The following is a 15273-nucleotide window of genomic DNA, read 5'->3' as shown; positions in this document are numbered from 1 at the left end:
TCCATGTGTTGGGAATCTCTTCCCCAGATAATTGTTCTAGGCGATAAGCCCCTCCTCCTGCGTCTTCTCGTATGCGGTATGGGCCGTCCCAATTGGCGGAGAACTTGCCATCCTTCTTTCTAGCACTACTGGCCATTCTCCATACTAGGTCTCCGACGACAAATGATCGTGGGTGTAGGTTTGCATTATATTTCCTGGCAGCTCGCTGTTTGGCGGCTAGATTGCGTATTTGGGCTTTTTCTCTGAGTTCTGGAAGGAGGTCGAGATGTAAGGCCATGTTTTGGTGGTTGTGAGTTGGGTCGTATAGTTCTCGGCGCAGGGATGGTTCGCCAATTTCTACCGGTATCATGGCGTCTGCACCATAGACTAAGCTGAATGGGGATTCGTTTGTTGATGATTGAGGGGTGCATCTGTAAGCCTATAGCACTTCGATTAACTCTTCAGGCCATCGGCCTCTGGCGGTATCCAACCTTTTACGTAGCTCTACGAGAATAACTTTGTTTGCCGCTTCCGCTTGCCCATTGGTCTGTGGATGTTCTACGGAGCTTGTGATGTGTTTGATGCCTAAGCCAATGTAGAATTTGGCTAACTCCTTGTCGATAAATTGTCGGCCATTGTCTGTTATGATGGTATGTGGTACACCATATCTGCATATAACGTCCTTCCACACAAACTGCTGGACTTGCTGGGCCGTGATGGTGGTCAATGGCTTGGCTTCGATCCATTTGGTAAAGTAGTCAACGGCTACGATTAGGAATTTGACATGCCCCTTGCCGGGTGTGAAGGGTCCGAGGATATCCATTCCCCACTTAGTGAATGGCCAGGGGGACAGTATGTGGTGTAGTTGTTCTTGTTCCTGATGGATCAGGTTGTCGTTCTTCTGGCATGGCTTGCATTTCTTGACATGATCCTGGCAGTCTGCTTCTATCGTGGGCCAGAAGTATCCGGCTTTGAGAACTCTTGTGGCCATGGTGCGTGCCCCTGAATGATAACCATAAATTCCTTCGTGTAGTTCTTTGATGATATACTGGGCTTGCTCCGGAGTGACACACTTAAGTAGGGGTTGGCCGTATCCACGTTTGTAGAGGTCATCGCCTACCATAGTGTACTTGGCGGCCTTGGCCAGCCAAGTTTTGTCCGCGTCGAGGGGGGGTTGCCGGTTTTGAGGTACTGAATGTAAGGGGTGGTCCAGTTTGGGGTTTGGGTGGGGGTGATGCTGTTTGATGGGGTATGGATTACTGTTTGGCAAGTGTGTGTGATGGAAGGTGTAGATAGTGTTTGCTGTAGTAGGGATCGATTACGGTTTTTGAGTTTGGTGCTGGCTAGTTTGGAAAGGATGTCGGCCCTGACGTTGTCGGTTCTGGGGATGTGTTCGACGTGGACCTGTTCAAAGGCGGATTGAATAATTGCGCGGACTAGATGGTAGTATTGTTGAAGGATGGGGTCTTTAATTTGGAATTCGTCGTTTAGATGACCTACAGTGAGCTTGGAGTCGGTTTTGCATGTTAACTTCTTGACGCCGACTTCACGGGCTAGGGATAGGCCGGCGAGGATAGCTTCGTATTCGGCTTGGTTATTCGACATTTTGAAAGCAAAGTGAAGAGATTTTTCGATGAGGATGTCGTTGGGGCCTTCCAACACGATGCCAGCGCCGGCACCCCTTGGGTTCGAGGAGCCATCTACATGAAGCGTCCACTGGTCCTCAACAGGTGTTTGTTGTAGGTCATTGACGAAGTCTAAGAGACACTGGGCTTTGATGGGGCCGTGGGGTTCATAGCGAATGTTGAATTCTGACAGCTCCACGGCCCATGATGACATGCGTCCAGCTAGATCCGGCTTTTGTAGTATTTTCTGGATTGGGTAATCGGTCTTGACGGTTATGGTGTGGTTTTGGAAATACGGGCGTAGACGGCGTGCGGCGTGCACCAAGGATAGGGCTAGTTTTTCGACCATTTGGTACCTGGTTTCAGGATCTTGTAGTGTTCTGCTCACGAAATACACAGGATGTTGCGTGCCTTCTGCTTCTTGGACAAGGGCTGCGCTGACGGTGTGATCGGTGGCCGTGATGTATACCAGCAGGGGTTGGCTGATGTCTGGTTTGTGGAGGATGGGGGGTGAGGTTAGGGATGTTTTGAGCTTCTAGAAGATCTATTCACAATCATCAGTCCACGTGAACCGGATGGATTTCTTTAGGAGCTGGATTATGGGTTGAGTTTGTTCCGCTAGTTTTGGCAGGAAGTGAGAAATGGCCGTGAGGCAGCCGATTAGCCGTTGGACTTCTTTGACGGTAGTGGGGCTGCGCATTTCGATGATGGCCCTGCATTTTTCGGAGTTAACCTCTATGCCGCGTTGGGTTAACATGAAACCAAGGAATTTACCCCGGTCGACGCCGAATACACATTTATCGGGATTTAGGCGGAGATTGTACTGGCGCAGGGCGGAGAATACTGCCTCCAAGTCTTTAGCGTGTTAATGATGGCTTGGGGACTTGATGACCATGTCATCGACGTAGACTTCGACACAGTGTCCTGTCGGATGGCTGAAGACTTTGTCCATTAGTCGCTGGTAAGTTGCCCCAGCGTTTTTGAGGCCAAAGGGCATGACTCTATAGAAGTAGTTGGCGTCGTCTGTGATGAAGGCGGTCTTGTGCATATCTGCTGTGGCCATGGGGATTTGGTTATAACCTGAATATGCATCTAAAAAGCTAAGAACCTTGTTTCCTGCCGCGCCGTCTACGAGTCGATCGATGTTCGGTAAGGGGTAGGTGTCGCGAGGGCATGCCTTATTCAGGTCTGTGTAGTCCACGCACATCCGCCATTTGCCATTGGCTTTCTTTACCAAGACAACGTTAGAAAGCCAAGTGGTGTATTGTGCTTCTTCTATAAACCCTGCGTTCAGTAACTTGTCGGCCTCTACTTTGGCTGCTTGTCTGCGTTCTTCCCCAAGTTTGCGCTTTTTCTGGGATACGTAGCGGGCTTCTTTATATATCGAGAGCTTGTGGGATGCCACCTGGGGGTCTACTCCAGGGAGGTCGACGACTGACCAGGCGAAAAGATCTGTGTTATTGATGAGGATGGGTGTGATTGTGGCACGCTCATCAGAGTTTAAACCGGTGCCTAAGTTGATGGAATGGCCATTGGGGAGTTCCAGGGGAGTAGTGTCCTCGACTGGTTCGAGGCGGGCATCCCGGCCTATTCTGGGGTCAAGGTCCTCGCCGGATAGGGCTATGCGGGAATTAGATGGTCGTTCGATGTGGTTTGTTTGTTGGATTGGGAGCTGTGGTCTTAAGCTTGCCATGTAGCACTCGCGTGCTAGGCGTTGGTCACAGTGGATGGTCAGGATGTCGCCGGATGGGGCTAGGAATTTCATAGCCAAGTGAGGGGTAGAGACGACTGCACCAAGGGTATTGAGGGAAGGACGGCCCAGGAGTATGTTGTAGGATGTTGGCGCATCGACTATAAGGAAGCGGATTGGGATGGTTTTGGTTTGGGTTCCTTCCCGAAAGACGGTATGGAGGTCTATGTAGCCTCGGGTGGATACTTGTTCGCCGGAAAAGCCGTATATGGGCTCATCATATGGTATCATTGCGGTGTCAGGAAGTTGTAATTTTTGGTAGGTGGCCCAGTAGAGGATGTCAACTGAGTTGCCTTGATCTACAAGTACTTTTTTAACGGCATAGTTTTCGATCTCGATGGTGATGACCATGGGGTCGTCCTGCTGGTGGTCGAGGCCGTGGAAGTCGTCATCTGTGAATACGATGGGGGGCATACGACGTCTGTGGTGGGAATGAGTGATATGGTTGATGGATTGTATATGGTGGAGGTGTTTCTTTCTGGCGGACGAGGTGGCGCCTCCACTTGTAAAGCCACCAGAAATGGTGTTAATGGTGCCTCGTAAGGGGGGGTCGGTAGGGGTAATGTTGGTGTGGGCGGGCTCTGGTTGTTGGTTGTTGGGTTGGGTGGAGTGGTTATTGTGATGGGTGTTGCTTGGTTGGCGTTTGTGGTCATGCCGTGGAGGGTGGCAGGATCGGGAGGAGGAGGAATGGTCATCCCTACGGATGAAGCGGCGAAAGTGGCCAGCACGGACTAGTTCTTCGATTTTATCCTGGAGCGCTTTGCATTCTTCCGTAGTATGACCGTGGTTGCGATGGTACCGACAATACTTGGTCATGTCGGCGTTAGGAGGTGTGGTTGTCTTTCGTGGTGGGGGGAGGAGGTCAGCTTGGAGGGCCTCATCTAGGATGCGGGAGCGGGCTACTGTGAGGGGAGCGTATCTGGTGAAGCGAGGTTGGCGGGGTTCGCGTGGGCGGGTGTCAGGACGCGGGTGAGGCTGTGGGGTGGGGTTGGGGGTGGGGTTGGAGGTGTTGGCGGCGTAGTCGTTACAGAATTTGGTGTGAAGAGTTTGCATTTCTTCCATGCGGACGTAGTCAGCTGCGCGCAGCTTGAGTTCGTGCATGGAGGTGGGTGGGTGGAGGTAGACGTTGTTGGCGAAGGGGCCGGGTTGTAGGGTGAGGGTCATACATTGAAGTATCATTTCCTGGTTGAGGTGTGGTGTACGAAGTGCGGCTTTACTGAAGCGATCGATGAATGTTCTGAGTGGTTCATTGGGTTCCTGTCTGATACCCAGTAGGGATATGGTGGTGGTTTGATGTGGGCGGCTTCCAGCGAAATGTGTGGAAAACATGTGTGAAAGGATGTCGAAGCTATCAATTGAATAGGGCGGGAGGGTGGTAAACCATTCTAGGGCAGGGCCTTTGAGGGTAGTGGGGAAAGCTTTGCAAAAGACTGCGTCTTGGGAGGTGTACAGGGCAACGTGGGTGATGTAGACTTTCAAGTGTTCGTCAGGGTCGGTTTTGCCGGTATAGCGATCCAGGTTGAACGGTTCCCACTGGGCTGGGAGAGGGGTGTTAGCGATAAAATCCGTGAATGGGTGGCGGCGTCTGGGCTAGTGAGGGGGAGGGATGTGGGGTGGGGGTGGGTGGTTGATCATAGCAGGAAAGGTGGAGGTGATGTTGTGAGGAGGGATGTGGGGTGGGGGAAGATATTGTGGGTTGTAGGGTGGAATATATGTGGTATGGAGAGCGGTGGGTATGTTGTAGGGGGCGTGGGTGGTTGGAATGGTGGGGGCGGGGGTTGAGGGTGCGGTGAGCCCTGGTTGACCGGATGGAAAGTGATGGGGATGGGTGGAGGTAAGGGGTGTCTGTTGGGTGGTGGTGAAGGTGTGGGGGGTGGGATTGTATTCACTTTCTTCTTCTGTAGCCTGGAAGGCCGGAGACTTCACAGCTTCAGAGGTTTCTTTAGCTTTTCCTTTCAGGTTGGCGTCTGCCTCGATCCTTCTCCTGAGGCGAGAGTTCTCTTGTTTTAGCGCTTCCATTTCCTCAGCACTGCGCTTCTTCAGGTCTGCGAGTTCTTGTTGCATCTTTGCTTGGCCGTCTAGGATGGCGGCCAAGTCAGGGGCGATGCTGGGAGGTCTAGAGGGACCAGCGTCCGCTTGCTTGTTAGCTCCAGCTCTGCTGCGGGTGGAAACCATCTTCAGAGAAAAACGGGTACTAAAGGTGTTCGTCTCGTGCCCCACGGTGGGCGCCAATTGTTCCTGCAGAGAACAAACAAGAGGTTAGGCACAAGCGTCACCTTACCATGTAGTCCGCTATCTCTTCAGTTGGCCTCTTCCCGGTTGATACATGTCGACTTGAACCCAAGAGGGGTTACCTGCAGAAGAATCTCCGAAGCTCAAGTAAGTCAAAGCTCTCAGAGAGTCAAATCAGTGATTAATGAATGCGTACCTTTAAATGATGAGGTCCACGTGTATTTATAGGACATTAATGACGTTTGACCATTTCATGGGCTGGGTCTTGACTTGGGCTCTAGTTTGGGCCATGAATGGGCCTGGGCCCCAACCCAGGCCCTTGAGACCTATTGAATGCGGGGGCATCGATGTTGGCTTAAGTTTATTGGAGTAGTCGGTCTCGACCGGCTACTTGACTAGATGGCTTATGTTGGTGATGTGAGGTGCTAACTCGGCCTAGCCTGGGTACTAGGCGGTTTCGATATGCACATTGTTTACTTGGCTGAGTTTGGCTAGGTACGGTACAGCTTGCATTAGCAGTAACTTAAGTCATTGCTTTGTAGTAATGGATGGGATTAAGAGAAACATAGCCATGGATTGAAATGAGTTCACTATATTCCTACAAGGAGAAGCATGAAGCCCCCAATACTAGGTCTGAAAGAACTTCACAATATTTAAAGGCTCCTACCAAGATTAACATAAGTGAAAATCAACCGATACAGATTAACACTTATGAACCCACTCGTTAGCACATAAAGTTGGTATTACCAGTTAACAGTATATAAGACTAAATTAGTATTTCCTGCACAACTGATATATCTATATATATATATATACCTATATCTATTTATATATATATATATATATATATATATATATATATATATATATATATATTTTTTTTTTTTTTTTTGGGTGAGTTAGAAAGTGAGCCATGTTGGAAGTACTACAATAGTGGGATGTTGATGTTTGACAATTATTATTAGCATTGGTCCTTTTTTATCAAATTTAAATGATTGACATGTTTTAAGTGGAGAAATTATAGGATTGATATATGTGAATGATAGTATAAGTTGGGCTTGTATTGGACTTCTGGATATTTTGACTTTCTTTATGGAATTAACCATTGATTCTAGATCTCTTTTAATATTCACAACTTCTTCACCTTTTTCCAAAAGCACAATATATAACCCAATGATCCTTGCTATTGAGCTAGTCAAGCTTAAAGAGAAAAAGAAATAGTGCATCAATTACTTAGAATATACATATATGAATAGTTAGAATATATAAAGGAAAAGTAATATATTTTAACAAATAAAAAGTGAGAAGTTATAACTTTTCATAACAAAACTTGAGAAGTAAAACAAATTCATTTTAAAAATGATTGAAATCCATGTTTTAGGAAGTAAAAACACCACTAACCTATTCTTGTTTTATTTTAACTTAGGTTTAATTAATCTATTTTTTTATTATTATTTATTTGTCCGATTAGGTTCCTTTAATTGATAAAACTTCAAGCAAGTTCTTCTTTTCAAAAATACAATCCTTTTACAGTTTAATTAAGTCCCTTGTTTTTTAAAATGCAAAGATATGTGACACTTTCATTTATTGAATTTTTACTCTTAAATTTAATTCTCGATATGTTGGTTATAAATTACACTATGTTGCTGGAAATTCCATATACACTAGAGATAAACGGGTGTAATTTTCACCATACGAGTAGGTTTTACATAGTTGAGTTAAGCTTATATTTTACTTTTTAATATGATATCAAATTTTGTTCTAATGAAATTTGTTGTATCTATTGTTTCACCCACTATCTATCGGATCTCTATCACTCACAAACATCTAGTAAATGAACTATATACCTCGATATGAGAGATGTGTGTTGAAAATCTCACATCAATTAGAATTAAGGTCAATTTATAATATATAAATAGATGTAAACATCACCTTATAAATTTATTTTGTAAGATTGAGTTAGTGTAGCATCTAGCTTCCAATCTCTCATTGAAATGTTTTAGTTTGTTTAATAATAATGAACATGTGCTTTCATAGCTCAGTTGGTTAGAGCACCCGTTTAGTAAGCGGGAGGTCTTGAGTTCAACTCTCAATGAAAGCAAACTTTTTTCACTTCCTCATGTGGTAGTAAAGGAGCCAATATGGTGACAATCACTGCCATAAGGGGATTGAACATTGCACTGAAAATAAGACTTATGATTAAGATGCACCATGCTTGGAGAAAGAATGATACTACAGATCCCATAACTCCCTACATGCAAACGCTGATTGTAGTGTTGCTATAAAACACATCCAAGCTGAAAAGGACAAGGGATCTAGGTCGCTTTTGGAGGCAGGAACCTAAAGATAAGATCATACAAAGTTATGTTGCATGAAAAAATTACAATATACCACTCAAATCTTCTCTAACATTGATTGATTAAAAATATGAAGGTTTAAGATAATCCAAAAGTTTATATATATAACGCATTTTTATGTATTATGAATTGGACTTTAAGCCTAAATCAATCTTATAAAATCGGTTTTAAGGTAGGATTTGTACAATTTATATATGATAAATTTGTCTTATCTCTAGTCAAAAAAATGATCTCTGATACATCATGACACATACATCTTGAATGTAGATCAGGTCCAGCTCAAGGCCCAAGTAGGTAAAACCTTTGCTTTATAACTTCAAGAAATAAAGAGCTCAAAATTATTTTTTTAGTACTAATTGCTTTTGGCTTCCAATAAAAAAACCTCAAAACAATTTTAGTATTAAATATGCTTTAGGCCTAAAAAAATATATCATTCTTAAGTTTGTTTTAGGCCTCCTAACTCTAAATCCTAAACCTTGTTTAAGATTACATATTTATAGGTGGTTTAATAGCGTTCTGATAGCACGTGACATAACAGGATTAAAATATAACAAATCTCGCTAAAATATTTTTTGGATGATTCTAATATCATCTTAAGAGTGAAATTTAAATCTAAACCAACATGTAAGATGGGATTTGTAATATTTTTGTACTTTAAATTTATTTTATCTCTAATTATGGGGATCTTGAACTTGTATCAAACTTGAAATGTTATAGTAAAAAAAGTACCATCAAAATGAGCCAGGTTGACCAAGAGCAGCAACATCCAATGAGAACGAGACAACCCAGGAACCAAGTATCAATTGCTGACGAGGCCATGATGATGGTGATACGTTGTCGTTGACGCGATCAAATTAATACTACTAAACTATAGCAATGTTAGTATTGCTAAGATAGTAGTCAACACAATAGAAAGGGTAAAGTAACCCAAAGTCATCTCCCAACGAACATGGAATTGATTTTTAACAAATCAGTTCTTATAAAAACTATACAAAAGAGTTAGTCAAATAAAATAAAATAAAAAATACAAAAGATAAAGATAAAAAGATAAAATAAGATAAAAATAATAGTAAAGAAAAGTAGGTCGATTCCATTGCTTTTTCAAAATAGGATTCATCATTGGTTTCCTAAAGATTATTGTTATTGATTTCTTATTTAAGACTTCAAATTAATCAATGTAACTTCTCAATTAATTTGTTGGTGTCCTTACTTTTAACCAAAGTAACTTCTCAATCAAAAGCAAGAACTTTGTATATTAATCATAGTAAATTTAACCAAAGTAACTTCTCAATTAAATATTACTAATCTTAATCGTGTCCATTCTTTTACCTCTTATGTCTAGTAAAAATCTAATTAACCAGAGTAACTTCTTCATTAATTCTAATCTAAGTTTTCACCTCTAATCAAAGTAACTTCTCAATTATTATCAACAACTCATTCAATCATTTGAAAGTTTCTAAAACTAATCAAAGTAACTTCTCAATTAAAATTTAAAAACCCTAGGACTCATGATTGTTATGTTATGTAGACTTAACACCGTGCTAACTTACTTCAATGTAAAAATCATTACTTTTCCTATATTAAGAACCAAAAGTCATAGATGAAAATAAACGACAACAAGAATCAAAAGAACAAACAAATTTATTCAAACCTCAGAATCCAATTAATAAAGTATAGTGGAACTAACCCTTGAAGCTTAACCCTCCATGGAATTCAAAAGTAAAATAGAAAATAGAAGAAGAGAGAGTAGAGATGGAGAATGAAATTAGGCCCCTCTAAAGGGTTCCTAAATTCCGAAGTGCCAACCTTGTCTTCTTCTACTCCCTTCGGTCTCTTTATATAGGCTTTGATTGGACTTTAAATCTTATATTTTCGGTTGCTAAAATCTTTTATCTTTTGATATAATATCTCTCAAATAATTAATAGATTTTATCAGTTTCTAAAATATTTGGAAGATTTTCTCTATTGATAATTTGAGATATATCAAAGATAATTAATTAAAAATCTTTACTTAATTATTTAGCAACTTAATTTCTGTCCAATTTCCCATTCAGCCCTTGCAGTTGGACTATTAGACCAATTTTGCCCAAAATTTGCCCAAAGATGATTATTGGACTACATTTGACCATTTCAGTGTCCATTGAGAGGTTGCAACGTGGCACACACACCTTCTCTCTCTCTCTCTCTCTCTCTCTCTCTCTCTCTCTATATATATATATATATATATATATATATATATATATATATATATATCTAGAATTAGGGTTTGCTGCCTCCATCATCGATTGTGGCTAACAGCGTACGACGCGATGGTCCTCTCTTCTCCGGCGTCATGGTTGCTCGTGACCTACTGATGTGTTTTCTGTAGGTGGTGTGAACGCAAGTGCGCTGGTTCGTGGAGATGTAGTTTCCATGGCTGTTGTAATGGTGGATTCGCGAGGAGACGACACGTTGTTTCCCGTTGTGCATGTGTGCGAAGGTGGGTTGTGCAGGGCATCGCGAGGTGGTGCTACGTGCTGGCAGTGGTGTTTTGTGTGGCTAGAACGTTGTCTCTGCAATGGTGGTGTGTGAAGGATGGCTCACGTTTTCCATATATGATTTGGAGTGCACAGATGGTGGTAGCGTAATTCTGAGGGCGGTGGTGGCTAGCGAGAAGATGGAAGGATGACAACGAGGTACATGGTGGTTTCCATGGCTGCCCAGGGTTTCTGATGGGAGAAGAGGCTAGGGTTGAAGACGATAACGTGGCAGCCTTCCATTGGTTCAGCTTAGTGTGATAGGATAGATGTCACGTGGAATGTTTTAATTAGACAAATTTAAAAGTTGAGAATTGCCACAAGACAACATCTGAGTGCATCTAGTTTATGAGTGGAAAATGGGGTGAAAATAAACAAAGGCACATGTGTAGAAGTAGGTTTTGTGCAACCCATTTGGAAAGAGAGGAGTGTATAAGTAATGTATAGGGTGCAAAAGTGATGAAAGATATCTTGTTTCCTTTTAAGATTATTGAATATGGTGAAGAAAACTCAAGGAAATCCCCACTGGACATTAAGATAGCAAGCGATCTAGATGTGAAGGTTCCTTTCCAAGAGTTCAATAGGAGAAAGAGATGGATTGGAGTGCTTAAAAACGACAATAATAATAGAAACACCAAACGAAAATGAAATGAAAGAAGAAGAACAAAGTAAAATGGAAGAGAAGAGAGTAGTGGTTATGGAAATGGAGCACGCCACTCATAGAGGGTGCAAAGCCAAACCAAGCTCTAGAGATGATTGTATGGTGTCGCCACTTGCATCAGCAAGATAAGGCAAGAGTTTTTCCACTCCTTGGGAGGAGGGCTAGCTCACGGAAATGTGGTTGAAAACAATAGTGTTTTAATTCAAAATATTCAACCCTTTTACACTTGGTAGAGCTCCCCTTAAATAGATAGTCTTAGGGGTCTCTAAGAAAAATATAAAAGTTGTAAAGGGCTAACTAGAAAAGTAATAGAAACCCTAATTCTAGAAGCATCTTCAAGCTTGGCACAAAATGGCTTGGTGGTGTGTCTCCCCATGTGGATTCTCGGTCATGGGTGGAGAAAGAGACAAAAGTGGCCTCCAAATCAAGCAAAGGAGCATAAAGAACAAAAGAGACAAAAGGTACAATGTCTACTTTTGCTTTACTCTCTCTTCCACAACATCCTTGCCCTCCAATCATCATGTGCCACCTATCATGCTTCTCTCTACAAAATTAACCTACAAAACAACTTAAACAAGGATTAGCATGTTGACTTAAGTTTAATTAATTTTGATTAATGAGTCAACCATAGTCAAAGGTCAACAAGTCAACCAAAATTAAGTCAAATTAGGGAAATCATGAAATTAAGATGGAAAATAAAGAAAGATACATAGAAGAAGGATCCTCCCTTTTAGTCATGCTTCTAGTAATTCTCCTTGGGGGAGTCTTCATGGTTCTTTGAGTGGTCAATCCTTCATCAAAAAGTGATTTTTCTAGAACTTGTTGATTTTAGCCTTATTTGAAGGTGTTTTGTAACTTCAATAAATATATTTTTCCACCTTAAATGAGCGTTTAATCTTAAATGAGGACATAAATATGATGATGGATTTTGATGGCAAGTTTTCTACATTTAGAAGCTTTGGACCCTTCAACAAAGTTATGGACACTGCTCCACTCACACATATCATTGTTCCTACTATTTTCGTTATAGATCTCAAGCTTCGAATGTTCACTTTATCTAGTTTTTTGTGTATTTTTGATGTGTGCCTAGAGTGTTTGAGGTGTTAAAACCTTCTTTGCGTGTGCTAAACCAGCAGTTGTCACGCTACTAGTATAGCGCCTAACGGCACAGGAGAAGCCGCCAAGCGATGGGAGGAACTAGGGAAGTCCTTGGGGCATGTAGCACCTAGCGGTGAGAATTGAACCGTCAGGCGATAGCTTCCAAAGTAGTAGGTTTAAGCGGTCTACAACGACATTTTGCCTAGCAGCACTTAGGTTACGCTAAGCAATAGCGTAGGGGAAATGCCTATTATTTGGATTGTTTTGCGTGGTTTACACGACTTTGGATGATGACTTTGGGTATGAGACATGCTAAGGCCCATTTAAGGGTGACTCGTAATGTATTGTAAACACGTGGTGATCACGGGTGGTAGGCCGATGATGTTGGAAATCTTGTGGGAGCATATGGGTGGTGGCTCGTATTGGCTAGCTCCACTTGATTGTCATTGACGAGTGGTAGGCTAGTGATATTGGGAATCCTATGTGAGAATACAAACAGTGGTTCGTAGTGGTTAGCTCCATTGGTTTGTTATGGATGGTGGTTCGTAACATAACATTTCCATGCATGTTGGTCTATGAGTTGCAGGCTCGTAGGGGTTGGACCATGGGTGGTAGGCTCGTGGCAACATATGTTAACCTTATGGTGGAAGGCCATGATTTCTAATGCATGAAGGAGAAGGTCGTAAGAAAGGGTGTTAGGTTAAGTTAATCAGTTGGGGGGTGGGTTTACGTTATGATGTTTATTCATGTTTAATTCTTTGAGGTCACCATATTTGCTTATGTTGGCGATGATCGTGTAACATATTACACGGGAGCAGATGATATTTCAAGTGATGTTTTGGATGCATAGAGCCATAGAGTGGGCTATTTTGGGAATTTGTTTAAAGAGTGTTCTTGATAGTGTAATTCACCACTATATATTGAAAAATTCACTTTGTTGCACAAGTATGGACAACTTCGAATCAGTTCAACAAATTGGAATCAATTAACTTTTGTTCAAAGACATAACTCAATAAGAAAGTGCAATTAAAGGAATCAGAAAATGGTGTACGAAAGATGAGTTTTACAATTTAATAATTAACCCACAATTAACATCATAACACAGAGGCAGTAATGTATCACACTATTCATACATAGAGAAATACAATTGGAAGATGGCTCGAGGTGCATGAAAAACTTCTAAATAAGGCGTTTCCTCCTCGCGTTAGTGACAAACGAAATTCATATCACTTGACTCTTAATTGGTGGTACAAATTGTTATTTTGTGTTTGGTCGCTCTCAAAGTGTACATCAACCTTTTAACGGTGTTCCTACTCAAAGTATTGAATACAATCAATTGTAATTGAAACACATCAAATTTTAATTCAAAGGATTGATGGACAAACACCTGTAACAAATACACACAACCAACAATATGAAATTGTATTGTGTTTCCTTTCTGCATTAAGCACATGGATGCATTGCATATGCTCCCAACCAAGTATTCATAAACAAGCTCACCCTAATTATGTTTCCCAAGACTACATAGATCATCCACAATGGTAAACAATATGGGGAAAACTCTTATAGTACGACTTGGATAGAGGAACTCGGATATTCCCAATAAAATATAAAGCCTACAATAATCCTCCAAGCTAAGCTCTTGACTATGTCTTAGTAGGAAATCATATACCATGTTAACATCAACAATTTGGTTATTAAATATTTTCTTACACTCGCTGTCTACACGAACCTCGTCTAACTGAATAGTCTCACCATTAATCCTTAAACCCAGTCCCAAACAAACACCCAATAAAGTTAAACGTACCACTTCATTTCTTATTAAACCTCTTTCCTTTCAACCCACAAACTAATTAACGAACTAAGAAGTGTCCTAGATATTTTTAGACTTCCTTTCAACATGGTGAACCATTCAAATGGTGTTCCTTGAAGAAGAGACCTTTGTTCCACACTTAACTTCTTATTTAACAAAGTAATGTACTTGGTCCGACAACAATGTCTAAAACTCTACAAATAATTATCAACAAAACTTATAAATTCAGTTTGTTTAGAATAAATAATCCTTATAAATTATCATAGCAAACCTTGCAATCATCTTGCCTATAACCACTACAATCATTGTCTTCACTATAATCACCCATTATAGTATCCCTTATGCAACTACTGATATCACGTTCTATCATCATGCATGATGGAAACAATTATTCGTAGTATATCAATGCTGAACTTGTAACATCCTAGCCGAATATTACTAATTTAAATAAAATAGAAATAATATAAATAATAAAGTCGCATTGAATAAAACCTATTTCTCAAAACCGTGTGAAAATTTAAACTTTATTAAAAGCAACAAAATTCAAAACCATAAATCCAACTCTATGTTTACATGCTCAAAACTAATCAAAATTAATGTTACAAAAATAGTAAAATATAGTCCATAAAAACTTCCCAAGTTAGCCCCTCTCCGACTCTAAGTGACACCAGATCCTCTTGAAACATTATTTGCTCCCGTGTAATGAATTACACGATCATCGCCAAACACAAACAAAAAAGGGGAGTGTAAGACTCGAGAAATTTAGAATAAAGAGAAAACCATAAAGAAATTAATGCCTTGATTAAGAACATTATTTTATTTAACTTAATTATTTTATTGAAATATAAAATATGGAATATAAGTATTTTTAACTAAATGGTGTGCATTATTTAATAAAAATACATATGAATCACTGGTTGGAGTATAGGTGTTGAATGTAAAGGTGCATAGGTTTCATCCTTAGCTAAACTTGGGAAATGTAGTTATCTTTTATTTTTCTCTCTCCTCTTTTTGGTGGGACCCACATAAATCTTTTAATTTTCTCTATCCCTTTCATGATTATTTGGATTGGTGTAATATGTAAATATGTTTTAATTCTTTGTCAATCACTCTTTCCCAATTAACAAAGATGTTGATTTATTTTATTTTCCAAATCTTGGTAACCAAAAGGAAAAAAAAAGAAAAAAGAGAATTTATTTTTAGACGGGATATGTTTTAGGTTAAAAGTTAGGATTTTATGAG

General features: G+C 40.8%; 1 non-coding gene across 1 annotated transcript; it reads left to right on the top strand.

Moving 5' to 3' along the window:
* The first annotated feature begins 7613 nt into the window (after positions 1–7613).
* On the top strand, positions 7614–7687 carry TRNAT-AGU (transfer RNA threonine (anticodon AGU)). The gene has a single exon. It is a non-coding gene; the product is annotated as a tRNA-Thr (tRNA).
* The last annotated feature ends 7586 nt before the right edge of the window (positions 7688–15273 follow it).

The sequence above is a fragment of the Vigna unguiculata genome, chromosome 10, assembly GCF_037176805.1.
Source record: "Vigna unguiculata cultivar grain cowpea cultivar isolate G323 ecotype 2 chromosome 10, ASM3717680v1, whole genome shotgun sequence".
Classification (NCBI taxonomy): Eukaryota; Viridiplantae; Streptophyta; class Magnoliopsida; order Fabales; family Fabaceae; genus Vigna; species Vigna unguiculata.
This window is presented reverse-complemented; position numbering and strand designations above follow the sequence as displayed.